This window comes from Oryza sativa, chromosome 11 (assembly GCF_034140825.1).
Source record: "Oryza sativa Japonica Group chromosome 11, ASM3414082v1".
Classification (NCBI taxonomy): Eukaryota; Viridiplantae; Streptophyta; class Magnoliopsida; order Poales; family Poaceae; genus Oryza; species Oryza sativa.
The window spans coordinates 17,524,305-17,538,488 of record NC_089045.1 but is presented as its reverse complement, the minus strand read 5'-3'; the positions used below and the strand labels follow the sequence as shown (position 1 = coordinate 17,538,488).

The following is a 14,184-nucleotide window of genomic DNA, read 5'->3' as shown; positions in this document are numbered from 1 at the left end:
ACTTGGTGTTCTTTACTGTTACAGATATAATCCGCAAGTACACGGATATACTATTGTAGCATTTCACCCAGAAGTATTACAAGGTATCATATTTATTTAATCCCAAGGAAAGATATGATAGGAGAGTACTATGCTAGTAATTTATACTCCCTCTGTCCCAAAATATAACAACTTTTAGCCCTCAAGTTTTTTCCTAAAATATAACAACTTCTTCACCAACATTCTCTTTCTAACCAATCACAATCCTCCACCATTCTTTTTCCCACCTGCCTCCACTACTCAACCAATCACAACCATCCATCATTCACTTCTATCTACTTTCTTATTAACCGTGTCCAACTCTAAAAATGCTTATATTCTGAGACGGAGGTAGTATCACTTATGTAGATCATTTTAGGGGTAAGGATAGATAGACACACAGAAGGATACTCTCACTAAAATGATAATCTAGGCTAAGTGCGAAAAGAATAAGAAAAGAATCATTTATGTACTTATAGTATATAGTTATTTAGTCTACACTTGCTATTATACAATTATGAAGCCAATACCCCCTAACAATGCCCTCCTAGTATATCGAGAAACCACCTCTGATTGTCGAGTTTCTTACGACAATCCGTCATGGTCATCCAACCGGTAATAGATATGGAGGAGTACCCACACCAGGAGAAACTCTTAGCCCTATTTACACACGTGGATGAATACCCGTATTGAGCTGTCACCATCAACGGCCTACCTCTACAGATCCATAGCATATAGCACCATTTAATGGTATGTAATAATCTAAGCATCGCGCTTATATTAGTAAATATTACTCTATATCTCTGAAGATGACATAGAGCAATCATGTAAATGAACACCAAGCCAATACCATTACATATCTCCACTAAGCTAGCTACATAATTATTATGAGTCAAGTATGAACTAAAGTCGGCACTCGAATAATTATATAAGTAAAGTAAATGACCAAAACTATATTAAAAAATAATATTTCATTACAGAATAAAGTCTTACAAGCGATAGAAGAGCTACTAGAGCTATACCCGAAATCTCCGGAAGACTTGAAGAACTAAGAAACTATTCTAATTCTACTCCATTAGCACTAGAACAAAGTAAATAACTAGAGAGCTTCTTGCTTGATCCACCTTAGTGTGTGTTAAAATGGAGAGAGAGATAGCCTCCATATGATGGTTGTAACGGCTGAAATATCCTAAACACCCCGCAACCGTCATTGAGGAGTAATCCAGGACATCCACGTGGAAGGCCAGGATGAACGGAGCTGGTGACGGTTCGGCCGAACCCTGGGCTGGTCCATTTGGCCCATCCTTTCTCCTGTAATCCATTTGATGGATCCTAAGCTCAGTGGTATGGTGGTTGGGCCAAATTGTAGGTGTTCAAATGGGTTTGTGGGCCCATTCGTCCATAAGTGTGCCACACGTCGAGCTCTGATTGATCGAACGATTATTTTCATCCTTTCTCCATCATTTATACGAAGATCTCCTGTACACCAATACTTTGCCAAGTACAAGTGAAAATATATTATTTTTAAACAAATATGCATGCAAGCATTGCTAGTTCTTCTTTATTTTCGGATGTATTGACGGTCGAAATTGGTCTATAACGACCGTCACCACTCGCGGATGATAGTGGTCACCGTGGCTGGGAGTAGGCGGGTGGCTGTAGTGCCCACCACTCTACCAGATCCAGCGGAAGGGGAGGCGGTAGGCGACGGCACCCGAGGAGGGGTGGCAGGAGGCAGGGGTGCCCTCCCCTCTACCAGATCCAACGGGTGGAGAGGCAGCAGGCTCCCCACAGGGAGGCGGTGGTAGGGGTGCAGCATCCTCCCCTCCCCGCCGGCGGTGTCACATTCTTTGTTGTCAATGACCTCCGCAGTGTGAGAACCGATGCCCATGTGCGATGAAGATGGTGGACTGGTAGGTGGTGGCGTAGAAGCAGAAGGTGGCGGCAAAGAAGTCCTGTTGCCAGTGGCAGGCACCTAGCGGCCCAGTGGGTCACATAGGTGCTGGTTTTGTGTTTACAGTTGACACCTATTAAGCCACAAAGGTGTCGATTCGAAGTGTATGACAAGCACCTATAATACTGTAGTAAAAAAATGGTATTGCAGGGCAAACACCAAATACTCACAAAAATCCCACATCAATTCAAAGAATATATCCATATTCATATCACCCACATGCCAAATTAATCTCCAAACATACACATATATCCATATTCAGTAATCAATCTCCATGAGTCACATCACCCACATCCCAAATTAATCTCCAAACATACACATATATACATATTCAGTATCTATCTCCAAGAGTCACTCACTTCATTTCACAATGGTGTTGCTGCCGAAACACTCTGCAATCAAATCTAGTAACTCCTGAAATAGAGTTCCTCTGTACCTGCATACACTGTCGTCTTCGGTTTTAAAATCCTTTCTTGCAAAGGTCAACTTTTTCTGCAAATCCCAAGCAAATAGTTTGTCATTGCAAATAGGGGATGTGCTGAATCATTGCACAATGATAATTAGCACTATATGATGGTAATATCTCAGTTTTTCTGCTTCAATGTTTTTATCCAGACAAGAATAGAACGCCATATTGTCATCCTTGTTGAGTCTGACAATGTTGACAAAATCATGCAGTGCACTCACTGTCCAGGTCATTTTAATCAATAATCTGCGTATGCTGTAAAACGAGGATTAAATGTAGCCAGTACATTTTTATTTGTTTCCATTATCCTGGAATTATCTAGAGGAATGGGTATTTGAAGCAAAATAGAGCATGCCACCATGAATTAAAAGGACACCAACATGCCACAGTACTAGAATTAGACAAAGAGAATGTTAAAACAGTACCAAGTTATTCTCTGCCATTAGTTCGTCAATACTTTGTTGATCCAGGTCATTTGGTTCAAATTCTTCAGAACCATCAGTGTGTACATTCTGCAATATAAAGAGAGAGTGACAACAGATCACATTAGTCAACAAGGATTAAGATGCACTTTCCCAGTCAGCTGATATCAAGACTACTTCTAATTTCCTCACTGTTTTATTACAGCTAATTAACCTGAAGTGCATGAAACATAAACAGGTACCTCATGTTCGATTCCATTGAGCTGATCTTGAGAAGGGAATAACGTCGTTTGGGTTCACGACCTGTAAGGAATACAACAGTGAAGTATATGATATAAGGAGCCAGGAGGCATATACATCAGTAAAATTAAGATTAGTGGTTGAGGTAACTTTCCAACATTCTTCTGACCAAACCTCCGTGGGGTTAAGCACTAAGGTAGTAGTCCAAAATGAAAAACAAAATTTGTGGTTCTTAGATGGAATGTGCTTCAAATACTACTGAACACTTGGTTGGTTGATCCCACATGTACATTTTTCAGGCCATCTACAGTTAACCCCAGCACCAAGAACAGATAAGTGTTCAAGAAAGCAAATAGATAAACAGATTAAATCCATCACATTGAATTCATGTTCAGGACAATAAAAAAACGACATCAATCCAAATAACTAATCTACAAGATACTTAGAAAACAGAGTTTGGACTTAGTTACTAAAAATAATAAGTTTGGACTTACTGACAAATAGAGTTTCGATACTTTAATTTTAATTCTGAGCATCACATTTATTCAATCATGGAAAAAGTATAATTAGGCTACATATTTTACAATTACTATTTTTGAATTTAGAGCTGTTAATCGAACCAATTGTTCAGTATAAACAATATACCATGGGCTCTTTAGGTTCTAGTTTTTTTTCTCAAGACCTATTACTTTCTAAATCCAGAATTAAAAATATTGAAGTTGATTTTGTTAATTTCATTTTGAAATAAGGAGTAGCAATTGATGTAGACCCTCTATTAATGCAAATTGCCATAACTTATAAAACGGCCAATATATTATTAGAATTTTAGTATTTATGACGATGATAAATAACCCCCGTGAAACACTCGGGTTGGCGACTAGTAACTCCTAAGTCATCATTCTCGCAATGTGCATACGTGCATGTACACGTCACGGCTTGCAAAGGAGATCGGTATTCGGTAACGCATACAGCATGGGGATGCATGGCGGGATGATGTTCCGTAGCATTCACGAAGGGAATAATCTACGGAAAACAAAGCTACCTTGCAACAAGATCCATTATCATTCTCAAGTCTCAAAACCTAGAGTTAGCAGAATGAAAAAAGAATACGCAAAGTTGCAATGTGGATAATAATAATGATGATGATGATGATGATGTCAAGATAATAATTTTCAGAAAACACGAAGTACACTGACTGAGGACAGGGCTAACAAGGATGAGCAGAGGAAGGTCAAGTTTAGCTGGACCTATCATAGGTGAAAACTTTTCACGCTGTCTCACTTCTCTTATGGGCTCGATTTGTTCACTGTTCACTGAGACGATATATGGAGATTTGCTGTTAATTTATTTTGCATGATAAGAGTTTATTTTTCCTTTTTTTTCCCAGTCCAGATCAGACTGCCTTGAATAGTTTGTGGTCCCAAATTAAATTTTATCTATTATTTTCTTTAAATCCATATGAACTTCAAGTTCAAGGACGAGTGACCTGGTTGGGTTGTTTTGAAAGTCTATTTTTATAGTTTCCACCACTATTGCACCGGGTCTGCGATCTTCAGATTATGAGTGCTTTTAATCGCTATCACAAGACACGCAGGTTCAGCTATATATTAAGGGAGATAAGAATAGGATTACTGAGTGAGCTCTGATAAAAAAGGGCATTGTGTGATTTTGGATCATGGATGAAGATGCCTATTCTAGTTATGTAGTTCTCCTTCCAGGAAGCATCTAACACCTGGAAGCAGGCCAAAATATCATGTGTACTTCTCAAAAAAAATAAGGCAATCTATTTTCAAGTTAAACTAAATCAGCCTACTAAAGTAGCGGCGGAAGAATAAAATGTTTTTCATCTTCTTGCTGCCCACATGGCCACATCTCGTACATGATGAGCTGATAGCATTGATCCTATGATGAAGGTTTTGTGCTGTTGGAAATGCTCTCCTCATAAGCCTCCAAGCAAAAGGTTTGCACCCTGCGAGGAAGAAATTTGTGTTTCCAGGTGTTTCTGATTATGAATACTATCTATGTACCTAAGTTTGTCGTGAATGGAAGAATATCACTTTGTACGCACGTTCTGTGTTACATTCTCCTATTTGTTCCTGCATGATAGCTTGTAACAGCATCATTAATAGAGAGATTTTTTCTTCATCTCAGTTTTTATTTAGTTCACAAAGATCATTTTCTGGGGGCGAGTCTGGGGGAACACTTCTCGACCTTGGAAAGTTGAAGTGAGTTGTGAATGAACTGCAACATAAGTTTACTATATTCTTAACGTTCAGCTATCCATTTGCGTATTTGACAACTGAACATGATTTCAGAGATTCATCTTGAAACGTCAGGTTTCTTGTTCTTAAAATAACATCAGCCACCAGGACTGTTAAATGCACCTTTTACATAGATACCGGTTACCAATAAACCCCACCTAACAGTAATTCGAACAGCTCGTAAACACTTGCAAAGCCTCGATGGGCACATCCCAGTACTTTTGGCACAAGACAAGCATAATTTTTTTGGCCCGTATTGATGAACATACTAGGATACAGTGGAGGTGGAGCTTCAGCTTGTTTTGACTTTTGACCCACTAAGCTAGTAAAAGTGGCCATCACCTTTTTTCTGATTTTAGGGTGATGTATCATAAGAAAGCCTGCCATGACTTTGCAATTACTGTATTATCTGCAAAACATGTAGTCTGTTGAATCAGTGCAATCCATGGGAAAACAAGCATTAGATATGGTGCAAATCCATCGGTTAATAAAATAAAAAATGCTTCTAGGTATTATAACTGAAGGAAAAGTGAAAAAAACAAAAAAAAATGAATAAGACCAATAAAATTGCACAAATTGTAGTGTCATGAATGAAAAATCCCAATAAAAGGAGTAATAGATAATAAGAAAGCAAATTCACTAGCACACGCATCACAACTAATATGATACTCCCTCCATTTCACAATGTAAGTCATTCTAACATTTCCCACATTCATATTGATGTTAATGAATCTAAACATATATATCTATCTAGATTCATTAACATTAATATGAATGTGGGAAATACCATAATGACTTACATTGTGAAACGGAGGGAGTAGAAGTGAACATGCTGACCATTCACATGTAATACATTTTGGGAAGTCATTATTAAGTACTTGCTCAAGCAAAAGAACATTTTTGTCATGATATGTTCACTGATAAGTTAATTAGGAAAGAACGATATTATATTGTTCAATGTCTGTGGATCTGAAAAATAATGCTCACTACATGATGAAAATGGATACTTGCACAATAAAAACAAAAGATAGTTTGTAATACTACAATATACAAATGAGCAAACTGGAAATTCTGATAGATAGCGGTGGAATGATAGATACTTGCATAGCTGAAGGATGGTTGTTGCCTGATGGTTCCTGTTGAGTGCTCACCTCATCCACTCTTTTGGGAACTCTACCCAATGTTCGAAACCAGTGACTGTGAGCAGCACCTCAAATCAGCAGCTGGTGTCCTCTCACTGCATACACAATGATTCCTACAAAATCAACAAGCCCATGTTTTGAAATATAAGAGCTGCCAGTTCAAAAATATAGCATGTAATCAATATTTCCTTGATTATTGGGCAATTGATGGACAAGATTTGCAAATGGAATCCACATAGACAAAAAAAATCTGTAATGAAAAAATGAAGTACGTTGTGTTCAAATTCTCACAACAGACACCATTTTTTTTTCGTGACTCGTGAGTTGGGACAGCAAAAGAGCAAATTGCAGCAGTGAGAATTTGTTGTCTAGTTCTAGAGAAAAGAACATGGACGGAGCGAAGCAAAAGTTACATTGTATACTGGCTAAATTGCCTAGAAAATCAGGAATGATAGAGAGTAAATTGGCGCATCCAAACGAGATGGGGGGAAATCATTAAACAGAAAATTTCAATTCAAGTGCATCCAGCCAACCAAAAAAATCTGAAATTTGTTCCTAGGCATCCTTGCAGCGCTTTAGGACAAAAAAAAACAAGGATTTATTCATCCTTGCTCTTGCCGTAAGTGCATGCACATGAACCAATTTTCAGAAAAAAAAAATGGACAATACTTTCTTAGGAAAAAAATGGGCAAGATTCATGTACACATACCACCTTTTTATTAAAAAAGAAGTTCAGTAAGATGAACTGCTGAGCCTGGGGCTTCAGATCCCCAATGTAGTAGAACCTGAAAAAAATTGAAGAAATCGAAGCACACAGTAACTTGTACTAATTGCTACGACCAAAAGGAAGAACAAACGAGGCAAAAAAGGGAGGACAAAAATCTTCAAATGTAAGTACTACTTTGCATGATTACATCTCCAGAAAAGAAGCATGAGTTCCAACATCCAAACATATCAGGAGGCAGCGCTTGATGTAAAAAAGGTAAAAGTGTAGGTCGGGAGTGCATACCTCTCATTGGTGCGTGGGGTGGTCGCGCGCCCGAAGAGAAAACTCCGTGAACGAGAGGACGGTGGATGCCATGTCCTCTACTCAAGCGAAGGTTGTCGGCGGCTACGCAAACGCACCGCGGGCGACTGCAGTTGCGGAAGGAAGTGGGCGCGGTGGTTCGGGGGAGGTAGACTCGAGCCAGTCCGACACCGGTGCGAGCGCGTCCGCGGTCCGCTCCTTCCAGGACGGAGGTGCGCGGCGGCGCCTCCCATTGCTCATGGGCTCACAAGCCCGGGGTGTCTCCGAGAAAGGGGATCTTGGCGGCATGCGTGTTCAGGCCCCAGCGGGGCGCCACATGCACCTGTACAGAAGTATGTTCTGGTATCACTAGTGAACATAGTTTGGTTTCTTTTAACATTTAAACCGCAAAAATTGATGTTAAAATACAGAATTCAGTTGTGCCTGCACACTGACATTAGTATATATAAAACTGACATGAACCGTTTTTTATAGAGGGAATTGCACAGTTGTCAGCATCGTATCCAGTTGATAAACGGATGCAGCAGATTACAAAATTCCCTTGTCTAATCATCTAATGTACAAGGAGCATACTAGTTAATAGAAAATGCAGAACATGAGGGGCTTTTCTTTTCTGGCTAATTTGTTAAACCGCTTCGCTAGAACATTGGAGACGAGCAAAAATGCAGTTAATGTAGTTGGGATAACGTACCACTGCCTGGGTGTACTTGGTGTTCAGGAATGTCAAGATCAACTGAACTGCACCCTGCTGGAGTCTTCCCAACTCCTTTATGGCGCCTTTGATCTAGGAAATTTGGCGAAAATGTTTTCTGGTATCATTTGTGAAGATTTCTTTTTTAACATTTCAGCCACAATAATCGATGTTCAAATACAGAATTCAGTTGTGCCTGCTGATTGATATTAGCATATAAAATTAACATGAAGCGTATGGTTATTTCTATGCCAGAAGCCCAGCAACAGTTGATAAAGGGATGCAGCAAAACACAAAATTTCCTTGTCTGATTCATCTAATGTCCTTGGCTAATCACCTATGTACCAGAAGTATTGTTAATAGAAAATCCAGCACATGAGACAACCAAAAAATGCAGTTAATGTAATTGGGATAACGTACCACTGCCTGCGCGTACTTGTTGTTCGGGAACATCGAGCTCAACTGAACTGCACCCTGGAGTCTTCCCAACTCCATGGAGCGCCATCTTTCTCCTCATGCGTTCAGCCTGCTCCCATCTCTCCGATGAGGCCATGATATTTGACAGCAGTATGTACTCTGCATCGTTGGTTGACACACGACAGGAGTGCAATTGGTGAATCTCACTTGATACGAGTTCAGACATCTCTGCATCGCCATGCACCCTGCAAGCTCCGAGTAAGGAGCACCAGATCACCTCGTTTGGTTGAACAAGCATGTTCTTGACAATCTCATAAGCTTCTCTCAATCTTCCAGCACAGGCCAGGAGGTCAACCAGGCAACCAGAATGCTCCACTGCAGCAGCAACCCCGTAAACATCGAACTTGTTGAAGATTCTTAGTCCTTCATCTACAAATCCTCCATGCGTGCAAGCTCCAAGCACAGCGAGAAGTGTGATCGCATTAGGCTTCTGGTCCGAACACTCCATCTTGGAGAACAATTTAATAGCCTCTATGCTCTATCCATGGGTGGAAAGTGCAGAGATCATCAAGTTCCAGCATTCGGTATTCCTCCATTGCATGTTGTCGAAGATCTTTCGTGCGAAAGCGAGGTCATCGCACTTGGCGAACATGTCAACCAGGCCATTCAGAACGAAGTGGTTCTTCCGGATACGGTGCTGGATGATGAAACTATGTACCTTTCTTGCTTGCTCTAGCGAACCGAGCTGTGCGCAGGCAGAGAGCACCCCTGCCATGGTGAACTCGTCCGGCTTGATCCTGTCATCCAGCATCGAGTGAAATGCTTCCAGTGCCTTCCCGGAGCATCCTATTTTGGCATACCCCGCTATCAGCGGAAGAGCGCTACGGCTCGGACGTCCGGCATCACACCAAAAATCGGACGTCTAAACGAGCGCATGTGGGAACGAACCATGTCACTGTAATGTATGTGCCTAGCTGTTTCTTTTCATTCTTTCATCCTCTTTTTAAATATTTTTTCCTCTTAAATTACTTATCCGATCTACGATCCGATCACACCGTTGTATTCGTTGCAATTAAATCTTTACAATAAGATATCACATGATTATATTATGTCAAAAAAAAACATATGTTTCAAACCGTTAGAATAAAATATTTCATACGTGATAATGATATGTTTCAATATGTGTCTTCGGTGTGTTTCACAAAATTCCTGAAACTATCTGCTACTACTCTCTCTCCACCTCATGCATGCAACATGTATGTATTTTAGCAAGCTTTAAAATGAATTTTCTTTTAAATTACTTATTTAATCTATGATCCGATCACACCGTTGTATTCATTGTAATTAAATCTCTACAACAAGATATCGCATGATTATATTTTAATAAAAGAAACACATATGTTTCAATCCGTCAATACTTGTTGTTTCATATGTGACAGTGACATGTTTCAACGTGTATCTTCACCATGTGTCATAAAAATATTTAAATGTTTCAGTTGTTGTATTCTTTGTTTCACCATATATAACTTAATGTTTCATTTGTTGGTCAATGCTCTCTCCCGCACTCCCGTGCTGCGTTGCTTGCCTGCCCTGCATGTATTGCTTGCGCTGCTGCTTGCATACTCTCTCTCTCTCCCTCCTATTACACGTGCCTAATTTTTTCCTCACATTGTAAATATTTTTCTCCAAAATTATATATCTGATCTAAATTTCAATTATACCATTAGATTTTTGCACAAATACTTCATTATGTTGAAATATTTTTAAATCTGACGCTACAAATCTTACGTTCAATATTTTTTCAAATATCGAATGCTACTCCTCGTAGGGACGTGTTCGAGAAGCGATGTTGTCACATGCATGCATGTAGGAGTAGAGCTGGTTGCCAAGGTGGCCTGAGGCACCATTACTTTCTCTCTCTTAATCAAACTTTAAACAAATTTTTATTCTAAAATATATATCCAATCTATAATTTATAACAAGATCTCACATGAATATATTTTGATAAAAATATATATGCTTTCTAGAAGAAAACAAACTTATGTTGAACTATTTAAAAATAATTCTTTCATCACTTGTGGAGATGTTTCAACCCACTTCACAAATTATTCCAAAGAAGTACAATATATAAAAAAGTTTTGACGACAACAATAATCATTATTACATGAAACATTAAGTCCCGACTAGTGAAACATTTTTTATATTTAGATCGAAACATCGAATTATAATTATTGTTGAAACATAAAAAATATATTTGCTAAAACATATAAAAAAAGATAGCATGAAACATTGCTAATGAATTAGTGAAACATCAACAAATGCTTGTTGGAACATTTCAGTAACAATGTGTGCAACATTTAAAAAGAAAAATTAAAAGTCGTCGGAATGTAGTCATGTGATATCTTGTTATAAAGATTTAATTATAACGAATCTAATGATATAATTAATTTGAAATTTGGATAAATAGTTTAAGAGTAAAAATCATTTAAATTTTGAAACATGTTTGTATACATGCTCCGTTGCTTGTCAGTACACCTGACCAACCGTTGCACCATGCACCTACACTGTTGTTCTTTTAGATTAAGACGTCCGATTTTTTATTTCTGGCCGGACTGCCGATGGTAAGCATTTCCGCTATCAGCGTGTTCCAATTCACCAAGTTTCGCACGGGTATTCTGTTGAACACCGCGTGCGCTTCGTTGGCATTGCCAGCCTTGAAGTACCCAGTGACCATCGATGACCACACGAACGCGTTCCACGTAGGCATCTTGTCGAACAGCTCCCTCGCGGTCTCCATGTCCCCCGTGGCCATGTAACCCTGCACAGCCACGGTCCACGTGACGACGTTCCGCATGCCCGGCGGCGCGGCCTCGAACCACCGCCGCGCATCCACCATGTCGCGCTCCTCCGCGAACCCCCGGATCAGCGTCGCCCACGTGACGGGCGTCCGTGAGCCCATGCCGGCAAACACCGCCTCAGCGTTGGCCATGTCGCCCGCCGCCGTATACCCGGTGAGCATGGCATTACACGTCACGGTGTTCCGGTCCGGCATTCTGTCCAATACCCCGCGTGCGTTGGCCAGGAGGCCGCACTTGCAGTACACCGGACACCAGCGTGGTGCCCACGAGGCGGTCATGGGCGTTGGCGGATTTCACAGCCTCCGCGTGGAGCGCCCTGCCGACCGAGGATGGGATCCACGCGGGAGGCGGTGGCCTTGAGGAGGACGATGAGGAGAGGCAGGCAGCGCGTACGATGGGGCAGTTGCTTTGAGTAGATGATGGCGGCTTCCCAGAGGAAGGAGTTGGAGGCGTAGTCCTTGCTGAGGTTGGCCCACTTGTCAGGGTCACAACATCCTCTCGTCAGGTAAAGGCCGTGGAGCTAAGGGTGTAAGTGGGTCAGCCGCGAACCCACTTAAACCTGCTTATTTTGACCTATAAGTGGGTTTCGCGGGTTAACCACTTACATCCCTATGTGGAGCTGTCTCGCTCGACTGGCCGCCATGGCGAGCGTTCATCCGCCCGTGCAGCTGTGGCGGCGGCTGCTACCTGGGGCTTATAACGTCATTGGGTCAAACAAAAAGTTCCTGGAAATCTAGCATTCAAAAGCTCACGATTAAGGATGAAGGAGATAAACAGTGTTGCTCTGTTGCAAATGGGTAATACGACTAAATTGACAGGTAACAAATCCCACAAATCACAAGCAACAAAAGTGGCAGGATTGATTACAAATTAGCCATTCCAAGCAGGGCTTAGCCAGAAATTTTTTGTTGGGTAGTCCTATTTCAAAAGTTCACATCACACATGAAAATTTTTCAAACACCGCAAACACCATGCATAGTACAAATTTGGTTAAAAGGCGATGCAAATATAGTAACAATATCTTATGATATTAATAATCGACTAATTTAACAAGCAAGCTCAAAATGTGCAATTATTACAGTAGGCTAATACCAATCCTCACTCTTCATATTTTACCCAATAAAAGAATACCAATCCTGCAATAACAGAAGCAATCTATTCGCATTCAATCATTCACAAATCAGCATCCTATGCTATGAGCTAATCAATTAGCCATGAGTATGATCAATGAGGGAAGCTAATCAGTAATCATAAATTGCATATTCACAGGTTCGCTAATCACAAATTGACAATATAACATTATGATAGTACTCTAGTAGCAATCACAGGTTGCATTGCTTGTAAAGTTGGCCTGCCCCAGAAGACTGCCCTCATTGGCTTTCAATATAAGCCGGGTCCTTGTGACCTTTTTCTCTAAAAAATCACAGATTGCATTATGAAGCTAAGAGCAAGAGGAGTAGAGCTCTAGAGCCCAGAAGTAGAGGAACCTCACCAGCAATGTGGCACCGGCACGGGCGCATGGCAGTGAGTGCCAGCAAGCCAGCCAGCCACGGGATCTTGGTCTCGCCATCTCGGCTCTCAGCTGGCATCTCGAGTTCCCACGCCGAAGCCGATGGCAGCGTCACGACATTGAGCGAGAGTGGATTTGTGTGGCGTAGGCCACAGGCTAGAACGGCTGTGACCAGCAATCCGGCGAGGAGAGGTGGAGCGGCGAACAACCGGACAGGCAGAGAGGAGCCGGCCAACGACCTAGCATTGCTTGGCTCTATGGCTCACCGCTGATCGTCGAAGCAATGAAGAAATAGCGTCCCGCGTCGCGGCGGCGCGGCGCGGACCCACGGGCAAGGGCAGGCTTAGGATTTTCAACTTAGGTATTTGAAACTAGAAGAGAAAAAAATTTTCAACCCAAAGTCTAATAGTTGTATAATATAAAACGGTATAGTGTTCATAGAATCGACCATAAATTGAATGCGTTAAGCATATTTAAGTACAGTACTAAACTATTAATTGACAAAACATATCAAATTTATAGAGCATAGAAAATGGCAAAATGATAAGAAATCTTACAATTCAGAAAGGAACTTTCGGCTTCTTGATATTTTGAAAACATGTACACTGATAAATACTACAATATGGTATTCCAATTTAAGTACTAACATTGCTAACACTGCTAAATATGTGCACTGATAAATACTAACTCTGCTACAAAGCTTCACAAATCAGTGAATCACAAGTTTCGAAGTTCAATTGTTCAACCATGAACCATCCCTGGATGGCTGGATTCAAATCCTAAAATAAAAATGTTCAACCATGAACCATTCCAGATTACTGGATTCAAATAAACTAAATCCTAAATCCTAAATCAAATGAACCATCCTAGATTCAACTGTGAACAACTCCTAATCCAAAATGTTTCTAACCAAAGTAACCATCTCTGGATTTAGGCAGTACAGAGCTATGGGCAGGGGAAGAATTACCTTCGTCTGGAGCTCCGGGCGGCGTCGCGGCCCGGGGAGGCGCCGAGGCGGTGCGGCGCAACTCGGCTACCGCGCGACGGGCAACAGCCGACGGTGCGATGGGCGAGGGCGATGCGCTGCCGCCGACGACGGTCGACCGTCGATGGCGAGTTGACAGCGGCGCATCGGCGGTCGGCCGGTCGCTCTCCTGTCCTGGCTGTGTCAGCTGGAT

General features: G+C 41.2%; 2 long non-coding RNA genes and 1 pseudogene across 3 annotated transcripts; all 3 read right to left on the bottom strand.

Moving 5' to 3' along the window:
- Positions 1 to 5,406: 5,406 nt before the first annotated feature.
- LOC4350471 (uncharacterized) lies at positions 5,407 to 8,376 on the bottom strand. 2 transcript variants are annotated; one of them, XR_010737513.1, is made up of 4 exons: positions 8,222 to 8,376; positions 7,513 to 7,852; positions 6,462 to 6,616; positions 5,407 to 5,770 (listed from the first exon to the last, which is right to left on the bottom strand). It is a non-coding gene; the product is annotated as an uncharacterized lncRNA (long non-coding RNA). The 2 variants fall into 2 exon arrangements; XR_010737514.1 differs by lacking the exon at positions 8,222 to 8,376 and having other exon boundaries at positions 6,466 to 6,616; positions 7,513 to 7,795.
- A 242-nt stretch (positions 8,377 to 8,618) lies between these two features.
- On the bottom strand, positions 8,619 to 12,152 carry LOC136351203 (pentatricopeptide repeat-containing protein At3g21470-like; annotated as a pseudogene).
- A 430-nt stretch (positions 12,153 to 12,582) lies between these two features.
- Positions 12,583 to 14,184, bottom strand: LOC136353942 (uncharacterized). The gene is made up of 3 exons (XR_010737515.1): positions 13,974 to 14,184; positions 12,989 to 13,377; positions 12,583 to 12,909 (listed from the first exon to the last, which is right to left on the bottom strand). It is a non-coding gene; the product is annotated as an uncharacterized lncRNA (long non-coding RNA).